The 12991-nt window shown below is 33.1% G+C and overlaps 1 long non-coding RNA gene across 2 annotated transcripts in view; it reads right to left on the minus strand.

The window, feature by feature from the left end:
- The window catches only part of LOC136838835 (uncharacterized), a 65723-nt gene that overhangs the window by 45896 nt on the left and 6836 nt on the right, over nt 1–12991 (minus strand). The window contains exon 2 of one of the 2 annotated variants that reach the window (XR_010853129.1): nt 5020–5253. The exons of the other annotated variant lie outside the window; for it this stretch is intronic. This is a non-coding gene — a long non-coding RNA (uncharacterized lncRNA). The remainder of the gene's footprint in view (nt 1–5019; nt 5254–12991) is intronic. 2 annotated transcript variants of the gene reach the window in all.

Genomic DNA, 12991 nt, shown 5'->3' on the forward strand with positions numbered 1-12991 from the left:
TCAGATACCATAATTTTTACCATCTTGTGTATTGTTTGATTCATGAGTGATCGCAACTCTTATAAATGGCATTAAACATACATTTTCAAGTATATAATTTAGAAACTCGCGATGAAAAATATTACTTATGCAGTAAATATCGACTTTGTGAGCAGGAATTAACAGGCACTGACCACTATTGCCAAGAGGGAGAAGCCAATAAGGCATAATATATTTCACGGTGTATCTCATTTGAAGAATATTATGTTGTTAAATTAGTGTTGCATTATGTTTAGATGTTTCTGACTAAAACGTAAGTCATACAAGACATAAGCTGTGAAACTGGGAAGTTTTTCTTAGGCATCGTGACTGGCAGTAATGGATATGGGACCAAGGAGCTAAAGGGCGTGGCTTGTGACGTCATGGATCAGCTCCGCTCGCTTTGATTGGTCCTAATTTTCCCCTATCCTTATACTCTTCCAGACTTGGGAAATATGCTGCCCGGCCAGGCCAGGAAAGTGTTCAGCAAATTTCTTTCCTATCTACTTTACTTTCACTGTCAAAAAGGAAATGTTCACTGTCTATGCTATACTTGATACTTTAAAAGCTTCATGATATTACCTTAGGCATCATATTGTCCTCGTTCACCGAAATAATCGAGAAAAATAGGAGCCTGTAAATGACGACCTTTGTTTACACTGCACTTCTTCCTTCTCTCTAATAACTCATTAAAGACGACTGCACTATGACTGTCTATGACCAAGGGGTTGCCCATCCAGAGATTAAGTCTCTTCAAGTATAGATTTTTCTTTAGCAGCTATGTTAATCGTTTCCACAAGTATGCCAAATTCCTCTGTAAAAACGTTTACACTTGACCGTGGAGGTCTATAAGCAACAATATGCGAGATCCTCGAAGCATTTGAAGCTTACCGCAATGTACTCAAAACCAATGAACTGAGTTCTTATACTTTTATGAACGGCTGCTGATAATCCTACTCCCTTCTATTCACCATCTCTCGGAATGTGGAACAGTATGATTAAGTCATTTCAGTTACTGGTAACCTGTCAAATTCATTTAACCACATTTCACCAACTGCTATTATATCAAAAGACTTATCATTTAATCAACTCTCTAATTTGTGGTGCTTTATTACCGACTGACTGAATATTCACAGATCCACATTTTAAGACACTAACAGACATCCAGGTCTGCTGCTTTCTCTCGTTATTTCTGCATCCAAAGATTTTCAGTTTCTCGAATTCATCCGATGTTTGTTATCTGGTCTTTCCTGTTTCGCACAATTCATACACTTTTCTTCACCCGAGTTGCATTTTTTTTACTCGATTACCACCACAGCTACCACATACTTGGTCATAATTCTTAGTTACGTTCGTTCTCCAGATGTCCACAACTCTGCCAGTAGAAACAGGTCAGCACATACCTGTCACGAATTTTATACGTTCCCAATCGCAATTCAACCATACCTCCGTTTTCATGAATAGCCTTGCGAATTTCAGGTTCACACTTTAGAATGATGTGGACTGTCCCAGCTGCAAGCAGCTTCATTTAGTAGCTTGCTTATCTTCTTTAGAAAATAGTTTCTGTCAAGTAATACATCAGCCATATCTTCCTTATCATAAACCTTACAAATCATTATTTTTGGTTTCAGTTCCCAGTCTTCTTTGTTTCAGCACCCTCTACCATGTCATTATCACATAAGTGGAAAGACAAATCTTTAAATACTTCGTTACCGGAATAGATTAACAGATTGGCCTTACAGTTTTTTATCTTTAAAACACGTCCATGCTTTCATGTACTATTCAGCTGTCTTCCACAAGTGGAAAGCGTAACATAACGCTCGCATATAACTTCATTGCTGTAAACTCTGAGTATGTGTAAGCGCTGTCAAGTGCTGATTAAGATGAACGACTGTTAAAGAGTAATGAAATCACATATCTAGAAACTTGCTTACTCAAGCGGTCGGTGCTCAGCCTCCACGAAAATCTAGAAATTACCAGAAGATTTCAAGCACACTATGTTCTCCCACCCTCCTCATTAGGGACGATGGTCTTATCTAAGAGCTAAATACTTTTGAACACGCATGTAGTCAGACGCCGAGCCCTTCATAAAAAAACACTAACAAACAGTCATTGAAGAAAACAGGAATGCACAGTATTTGGCTCAACTTTGGGCCACATAAATTAAGAACTAAGTTAAACCTATGGGGAAAAGCTGACAGAAGGTAAACACTGTTTAAGAACACTAAGTTAATGTTCTAGATGATGTGATAAGTTTTTTTTTACCAAGATATCCTTATATTTTCTCATGAAGTATCCTGATTTGATAATGAAAAACATGTAAGGGAGCGGCTAAGAAATTGATGAAACTCACAACTCAGACGAATTAGTTCCAAAAAGGCAATGTAATATTGCAGTAATTGACGATAAAAATTATATTTCATTAATCAGCTGCCAGTGAGACTTTTGAGAGAGAGAGAGAGAGAGAGAGAGAGAGAGAGAGAGAGAGATAGAATACAGCCCTCATAGGACCACGGTTAAGGGAAATCAAGGGAACGGTGACGTCATGCGCAGAAGGGGCTTAATTTGGGACTGTCTGGCTGACCTGTTCTATCTAGACCAGTGGTTCTCAACCGGGGTCCACATAACATTACTGGGGGTCCACACAAAAAAATAACGAATTGTGGTCCACGGTGATAGTGGTCTATAGAGCAATTCTACTTCAGAAGTTGTCATTATCTACGCCATATTAAAATATTAAAAGTAGAAATATTCATGTAGCTTTGAATTTTTATGGCAATCAAGTAGAAGATAAAACTTTTTTATGGCAATCAAGTAGAAGATAAAACTTTTTTATGGCAATCAAGTAGAAGATAAAACTTGACATTTTACAGTGGCAAGAACAAACGGAGGTGAAAATCACCCATCTTTTCTCAGGTAGCAGGCAGCGACCTTAGATGTTTGTATTCTTGATGAATGTCTACTCCCTTTCACCGACAAAGTTCAAAGAGAGATTATAATCTATATTACCTTTGGGTTGCAGGGACTCAGAACTAAAAACGTGCATTTGCTGTAGCCCTAATTGTCCCACTGATCTCCCCTGGGATTCATAAACCTATGGGTGAAGAGAATATGCCTTGCTTTGCCTGGAACGCAGTTTTCATGTTTCATAAAGTTCATAGTTGGATTCAAACTATTTTTCCTTCAGATTTTTCATCCTAACTAGTTATGAATTACTTACTTTAAAAGAATGATTTTAGGTTTTTGTGTTTATATTTAAGATTAAAACCTAATTAATAGCTAATATGCAATTAAACAGTTTGTCCTTCAACTCATGAATCTACCTTAAGAGATAATGAAGTTATTCTATTAGCATATGTGAGATTTATAGATGATGAAGGACCCAGAGAGGAAATGCTCTTTGCCAGAAGTTTTCGGACAGACACAAAAGGCGAAACAATTTTTAATGAAGTTTTTACTTATTTCAAGGAAAGCAATATTCCACTCAAAAATATAATTGCATGTGCTACTGATGGTGCATGACTGGCAGATACAAAGGTTTTATTACACTCTTGAAAAGGCTGTCCTCGAAGTATTTTGCATACACTTAGTTGCAAAGCAATTGGGAAGACGTCTGCATGATGCCCTTAGTGTTGCGATAAAAGAGGTTAACCACATTAAATCAAATCCTCTTCGAGATCGCCTCTTTCGTGAATTCTGCAGAGAAAATGGAGAAGAGTTTGAACGCCTTGTAATGCATACTGAGGTGAGGTGGTTATCAAAGGGGAATTGTCTTCATCGTTTTATTGCACTTGGGACTATTGTCTTATTTCTGGCTAACACCCAGCTTGAACAACTGCCTGCAACTAAATATTTATTTTACTTATCAGGTATATATGAAATATCAATGTGCTTAATAAACAGCTGCAAGGTAAACATTCTGATCTAGTACAGGTGCTATTATTGCTTTTCTGAGAAAACTACAGCTGTACAAAATTATCATCAGACGTCGTGCATTTGAACAGTTTCCTTGTTTGGCCTCGATTAGCAGCGATTTGCACGGTGATGACCTTGCATTGTTTGGCGAATATTTGGAAAATTTGCATGAAAATATGCAAGCTCCGTTTAGTGACCTACTCAAGATGGATATATCAACTTGGATGGCAATTCCTTTTTAAGTAAATACTGCCGATATAGACATTTCTTCACAGGAGACCCTCATTGAATTACAGTGATGAAAAATTGCACGCAAAATCCAAAGATGGGAAGCATAATATATGGAAAACAAATGACACTGCTAAAAAGTACCCACTACTCTGGGATACAGCGCAGCTCTACGTTATAACTTTTCCATCATCTTACCTGGCTGAATCAGGATTTAGCCGTGTTTCTCACTTAAGATCAAAAGCTCGTAATTAGGCTCGACATTGTAAAAAAAGGGTGATCTTCGAACTATCATTGACATCGATAGAACCGAATATAAAAAAATCACTAAGTAGGATCAACCACACGGATCTCATTTAATAAATCAGCATTTTTTCTTAATTACTCACTCATCTCAAAATGGTTTATGAATTTACTAGTGTACATAAATGCTCAATGGAATTTAATCTTTAAATAAGTTCATTTGCATTAAATTAGTTTCCTTCAAAATAAAGCATAATCATTTATTTATTTCCACCAAAAAAGTTAAAAGGAAAAGGGGTCCATGGGTAATAAAAAATGCTGAGAACCACAGATCTAGACCGTGGCTAAACCTCACAAAAACTTATCCTTATCGGTTCTTCACTATTTTCAAGATGGGGTTACGAAGGCTCAGAAATGTCACCTCTGAAGCTGTAGCCTCATTGCATTTAGACGCCACCGTATCCTCCACTATCAACCAGAGAAGTTCTATATGAATATCCAAGCAGGAAAAAAAAAAAACTTGCTGTTGACTCAACAGCCCCCGACTTTCACACACGTGCCGGGCTCAAGCACTAATGAGTGAGGATTAGAAGGGGATTTTGGGATTTTACCTACCCCTGTAATGTAGAGCCAAAATGTCAAAACTTGCAACAAATTTTGCAGCCTCTATTTGCTCTTGTCTTTCTTCTTTTCACACGGCTAGAAAGAAAATTCTTATAACCATACACATGCAAGAACCCCAAACCATTCAAATGCCCAACTGATGGAATGCCTGTTTGGCGTGACTGTAGTTTGGAACTGCTTAACTGGAAGATGTAGCACAAGTTTAAGTGTCCTCCTTCCCAGGAACTGAAAATAAGAATGAAAGACTATAGTCTGGCTACGAAAGGTTGAGACTCGAAGGTGATTTGCACTGCTGCCATATATCTTAATCCCGTTCAAACCTTTCAGAAAACAAAGGTGATAGTGAGGTAGATATCGCATTTTCTTTTTTTAAGCGGCGCTGCCATTTCCCCGTGTATGGATGATTAAGTGAAGTGACCATGGATCACAGTAATCAGGATTAACAGGGTATTCTATTAATCCTGACAGTAATAAGGGGATTGTCTGTCACCATCCTTGCGTCAGTACAGAAGCACAACAAAAGATCAAAACATTATACTTGGACCTTGCTGTAAATTTTTCATATTGCTCAATATGAAATTTAATTAAATGATATATATATATATATATATATATGTATATATATATATATATATAATATATATATATATATATATATATATATATATATAATATATATATATATATATATATATATATATATATATAATATATATATATATATAAATATAATAATATAAATGTATATATATAATATGTATATATGTGTATTTATATATGTATATATATATATATATATATATATATATATATATATATATATATATATATATATATATATATATATATATATATATATATATAATATATATAATATATATATATATATATATATATATATATATATATATATATATATATATATATATATATATATATATATATATATATATATATATATATATATATATATATATATATATATATATATATATATATATATATATATATATATATATATATATATATATATATATATATATATATATATATATATATATATATATATATATATATATATATATATATATATATATATATATATATATATATATATATATATATATATATAATATATATATATATATATATATATATATAATATATATATATATATATATATATATATATATATATATATATATATATATATATATATATATATATATATATATATATATATATATATATATATATATATATATATATATATATATATATATATATATATATATATATATATATATATATATATATATATATATATATATATATATATATATATATATATATATATATATATATATATATATATATATATATATATATATATATATATATATATATATATATATATATATATATATATATAAATTATATATATATATATATATATATAAATATATATATATATATATATATATATATATATATATATAATATATATATATATATATATATATATAGTATGTATATATATATATATATATATATATATATATATATATATATAAATATATATATATATATATATATTATATATATATATATATATATATATATATATATATATATATATATATATATATATATATATATATATATATATATATATATATAGTATATATATATATATATATATATATATATATATATATATATATAGTATATATCTTATGTATATATGTACATACATTAATATAAATGCATGCATACATTACATAAAAACGAAGTCACTTGTAAGTAAAAACATAAGCTGCACAGTACGATCGAGTATGTCCATTCTTAGGATTAACCTTAACTTCGAGCTTAATTTGAAATTGTACCATTTTGGATTAGGATTAAATATCTCCTTTGGCAAGATGGGAAACATGTCAACGTCGCTAATTAAAGGAAAGTCTCAGCCTTTCGTAGCTAGATTTTTTTTTTTTGGTTTCATAGTGACTGGGCATATCATCTTCAGGTACTCTGTTAATGATGACAGTACCTGTCTGCCACTGGTTACCCAAGAAACCAGTACATTTCAAATACGGCTTGAGAGAGAGAGAGAGAGAGAGAGAGAGAGAGAGAGAGAGAGAGAGAGAGAGAGAGAGAGAGAGAGAGAGAGAGAGTCCGCACTGTAGCTTAGTGCTAAGAAGTAATCAACCCAATCTTGGTCTAATGTCAGAAATATACTAGATTCCCTCCATGACTGTCAAGTCGTGAAATCAACACATGCTCCACCTTTCAAGGCATTTGATTTCTGGAGCCAAGTGATTTTAAGATCCTGAGTTGCTCAAATGGCGTTCACAGCGAAACTCTCTTTCTCTCTCTCCAGATGGCACCTGCTTTCGATCTCTCAGCCAGGGGAAGCGACGAAAGGCATGGACGGGTTCTCGCAACCTTAGTGAGCCTCTCTTGACCTGAGCATTGAGTTAAGCACCTTGGTGTTTGTGAGTCGACTGTTTTATGTCATGGCTGGGGTTGGGAGAGAGGAAGTGATAGAAAGAGTCAGATATGAATTTTATAGCTTGTTTAAGGAGAAACTTTTATTTTGACTTAGTTGGAATCCTATGAAACTGATCGAGTCATTCGCGTGGATTAATAGCCTACATAAGAGCAAGGTGTGGCAAAATAGCTGTGCTGCTGTGTATCAAAGGATGGTTTGTATTAATGCATATTTGTGCATAATGTCCAAATTAATGTGTTTGAAAGGAAACAAGGCGTATCACTGTGTATAAAACATGGAAAATGTGCGTATTCATGCAACGTAATGCACAGAGAAAAATGAGCATTGTTACAAGCAAATCAATTTAATTTATTAATCGGAATTTACGAGGAATGCGTATTTGTGTGTAAGTTTCTTCGTAAAAAATGTATTTATGCGTATAAAAGCGGGATAAGTACAGTAATGAGTTTACAAAAAAAAAATACTAATCTGCATGAATGCGAAATACGTGTCAACGTGTGTATTAACGGGAAACAGGGAGAAGAAATTATTTTGTTGCATGTTAAAGGGTCACAAATAAGACACTGCGAAGGAAAAGTGCAAGTAACAAATAAAAGGTGGCCTCGTTTGGCTCTCTTAAAAACTAACCATTACAGTTGGCCACCTTACACGAACTGTCGACAGGCAAAATGTCTCCTTTTACCGCAAAACATGGGAACAGCCTGTATTTAAGACAGAAGTTCAGACCACATTACGGCCACAAAATCCAACAACGCTTCAAACAGATGACTTCCGTCATATATTCTATACAGAAAATAGCAATCGATATATAAAAAACTAATTAACTTGGAATAATACAAAAGAGAATGATTGGCAAAACTCAGGCTGAAGACTACACCAAAGTTTTAGAAGCTGTCAGGATTATAAAATTTGTAAAAAATTATACTGATTAAAGAAACTACAAATTCCAAAAGATTTCTGAAGAAAAGGCGATTGCCATCTCACTCACTCACATAACTACTGTCAGTTGATAATCAGGTATCTTCTTATTCAAAGCTTAATTAACGAAGCACAAAAGTTTCTAAGAATTTTCTAGACCGTTCCATCATTCAAAGAATCATAACAGGACCATTTCACTGGTAGGTGTGGTATTACACCACAGTTAGAATGAAAAAACTGAGGACCTGGTGCTTTTCTCTTCCAATGACCATTTAACAAAAGACCGACCGGTGAAATAAACTGCAGCTGCGAGATGTCAACTCCTCTGAAAGAGTCGACGGGCATGAGAAGACGAAAGGGAAAGTTTCCATTGGATTCTTTCCTATAGCAAAGGACCTTTCGTCTTAAGGAAGACTACTTATATCAAATGTATGAAAGAAATTAGACAGAATGGTACCCACACTGACTCTCACTGTTAGCTTAAGAACTTAAACCTGTTACACGCTCAGATAACTGAGTACTGAGCATGAACTTCACTCAAAAGCTAGTTCAGAAGTGTCTGCTTTTAACCAAGGTCCAAAGAAAGTGAGGTCAACCTACGGATTATTACGTCAGAGTAGACCTCCTAACCTTCCCAGGTCAGGCTACTGACTTCTCATTCGTTTACAAACTAGGCTGGTGGTTGGCAGGAAAACATTTGTACTTCCATACTCTATTATTATTATTATTATTATTATTATTATTATTATTATTATTATTATTATTATTATTATTACTCAACAATATGCCAAAACTATGCTGTGTACGGTTGTTCATCGAATTTGAAAAAACGAGGCGATTACGTTAGTTTTTACAGTTTCCCTCAGAATGAAGAATTAAAATATTTCTTCCTACTAGCTACCGTATTTGACTTAAAAGTTTTATTAACATTCCTTCCTATACTCTGCCGAATATGACCGTTTGAGTTTTGTACCAGGATATCGTTTTACTTTTAGTTGTTGTAGTGTGAAAAGGATTGTTGTTGTTTTTTATTAAGCTGGCCTTATGCCAGCACGGGCTCTTGCTCATAGAGCAGCCCGTAAGTGAAAATGATCTTTTTCAAAATTCATCATGAAAACAAGAATTTCACCACAACAGGACAACACACTTTAAATTATTTACAGAAATCCTACAGCGAAAAAAAAAAAAAACTTTTAGACACGGAGAGCACGCCACCCCTTGTTTTAAACCACCAAACGGCCCCATCAACAACGATGATGACTTAGATGTATATCGACTGCTAATTCACTGGAGGACTTTGGGAGCAAGGGTTTATTTTAGGGCATACATTGGAAAGCTACGAGTCATTTCATATCCCTAACTGATTCCTGGTTTGACTTATTTAATTCTTGAGTCCCTTACGATGAGAAACCTACCAGAAATGCATATGGGTTTAACTTGCAAACACAAAATGTTCTGGATAGCATGACTGATGCTGTATCATCCACGAGGGTCTGTGGAAAAAAAAGGGGGGGGACTTTACCGGTTTCAGAAAGGGTTGGTCATCTCTTTCAAGTCTTTACCTAAATTGCTTGACATGGTAAAGGCAACATTTAATAGTCCAAAAATGTTAACTTACAGGCTAAATCATGACGGTCTAAAATATTCCTTTGTCTGTGATAAAGGGGAGTATAATACCAGCACCCATCTTCTGTGTCAGTTAATCATTTAGTTGGATCACATCATCTAAGGAAAATATAACTCCCTCATGGGATCAAATTACAATAATGACAGCAGTTATGGAGGCAATAATGTATCATCTGGTTGCTTTTCTTATTTCCCCTGTTGACGATAATGAATCTCTTCAACAGAAATTAAGCCTATCAGCAATGTTATTTTGTTTACTAAATAACTGGGATTTTGTTGGGGAAAAAAATGACAGGTCATCTACCACAGACCTAAGTTCCAGTGATTTGGGACACGTTGTAGGAGGTGGTGGTTTAGAATACTTTGGAGGTTTTATTGTCCATTACTTTTCCGCATATGGGTTCCTTGGCACATATTCGACTATAAGCAGGAAGGAGGAAAAGAAAAAAACAGACACATTTTCAGAACAATTAAAAATCATAAAAAATATGTTCAAATTTTATCTTGCTATCAAAAAGCTATCTACTTATATTGGGCACTATATCCCTTTGTTGAATGATGTAATAGCTTATTTTGCTCGTTGCTGTACGTTTTCCAGGATAAGCATTTTGAACAGAAAAATTACCTCAAGGGAAACGGCAAATAAGGTGCAAAATGTAAATTTAAAGCAAGTGGAAATGAATAAAATGTAAATATAGTTCATTATGTATGCACGTATGTGCAGATGAAATATTTTGTGTGTAGTTATGAAACAATCTGTAGTCATACATTTGTGTGTACAGATTATATATTATATATATATATATATTTATATTTATATATATATATATATATATATATATATATATATATATATATATATATTTATATATATATATATATATATATATATATATATAAATATACAATATATATAAATATATATAATATATATATATAAATATATAATATATATATAAATATATATAATATATATATATATATATATATATATAGTATATATATAATATATACATGTCTGTATGTATGTATGTGCATATATGTATATATATATATATATATATATATATATATATATATATATATATATATATATATATATATATATATAATATATATATATAATATATATAATATATATATATATATATATATATTATATATAATATATATATATATATATATATATATATATATTATGTGTGCGTATTCACAGGCATGCATACTTATGTTTGTGATTCATTTATGTATATGGACGGGAATTTTAAATCTGCCTCATTTGGGTACTTTTATATAGCAAATATATTTCTATAGCATCTCGTATAAATGTAACAAACACTTTTCATCATATTGTACGGCTTTTTCTTATTGATCAATAGATTACATAAATTATACCCACCTTTTCTTTGTCCTTTTCCCTATAACCCACATAAAATTTCACAAAGTTTTATTCTCTCAATGACAAAACCCACTAACAGCTATGGCAGCACGATTTATGTATATACTGCCCAAAAGCGTTTGCATTGTTTCCGAAAAATATAAAAAGTTTGTTTCTCGGGATAGGCAACCTACTGACCCAACGGTCAATTCTGACGTCTCAATTTATACCCCCGCCTGGATCACCCCCAATTTACCTGCGCGTGGGTTGACCTTCCTTTCATTTGGACCTTGCTTTCAACAGCCAAGTAACCATTTGCCGCACACTAAAATCAAAAGTAGACTACAGTAACCCGTTCTCTATAAAACTGATAATCACTGAAAATTCACCACATTGGTTTGGTCAACACTTGGATGGTTGTCTACATTATATTGCCTAATGCCTTTGGCACACAGTCCTGGGACAACTACTTTGGGTAACTTCTGACAGACGTCCTACACAAGAGATTCAAGATTTTAGTGATCAAACCACCACCAGAAAGTAAAGATCCAACATCATATCAACTCCAAAATCATATCTAGGGAAGTAGGATTTAACGCTATTTGAAACCTAAAGCCATTCATGCTAAGAAACTTCAGGAAACTGCATATTTACTGTAAATAGCATTTTGAATTTGGGATTCTTTATATTGATCAAAACAGTTCCCTCCTAGATCAGTGTTTGCGGTGTCTTATAAGATGAATCAGAAACTTTAATATACATGACTTCCTCAACCACACACTACACGTAGGTGAATACGTGCGAATGGGAGACAAGCTACAGCAGTTACAAAAAAAAAAAAAAAACTTGAGAGCAAACGACAAATACGCTTTACAACAGGCCGCTATAGACACTAAAAATGAAGGCATTCAAGGAGAAACTCAACAGGATATTAAAAAAAAAAAAAAAACTGTTAGGACAAGCAAGAAAAACTTCAAAGAAACCAAGTGAAATGGAGTTTGCTTGTTGGGCTAACAGATGGAGGACCTCCAAAAAATCAACCAAGCAACGAAAAAAGGTTTTAAGTGAGAGGCAAAACCTCACAAAAGCCGGACAAGTAAACGCGTGAATTCAACGCCTTCATCTTCTTACAAAACATATTATTATAACGACTCATTTGACACCTTCAAATCACTGCCCGTTATATTAGCGGAGAAAAATAAAAAAAGCAGTAAAAAGACTAAAATTTACAATTACAAAGATACATTTAAAAGCTAAGACCGCCGACCAGCCTTCAGTTTAGAGAGAAGACTGAATGGCCCGAGAGAAAACAGGAGACACGTCAACTAAGACACAGCTGGATCGAAGAGGTTTGGTATTCAACTGGGGAACCAGCTGTTTAATGAGCAACGACTCTAGAATGGGTAATTCGTGAGGATTTTGCGTTTGCCCTATGATGCAAAAATCGTCTCTCTCGATATGAGTTTTGCAAACTTTTGCATGATTCCTGATATTCGAATGCTGAGGGTTGGAGAGCCTACTTCCTGTGCGAA

This window comes from Macrobrachium rosenbergii, chromosome 5, assembly GCF_040412425.1.
Source record: "Macrobrachium rosenbergii isolate ZJJX-2024 chromosome 5, ASM4041242v1, whole genome shotgun sequence".
Lineage (NCBI taxonomy): Eukaryota > Metazoa > Arthropoda > Malacostraca > Decapoda > Palaemonidae > Macrobrachium > Macrobrachium rosenbergii.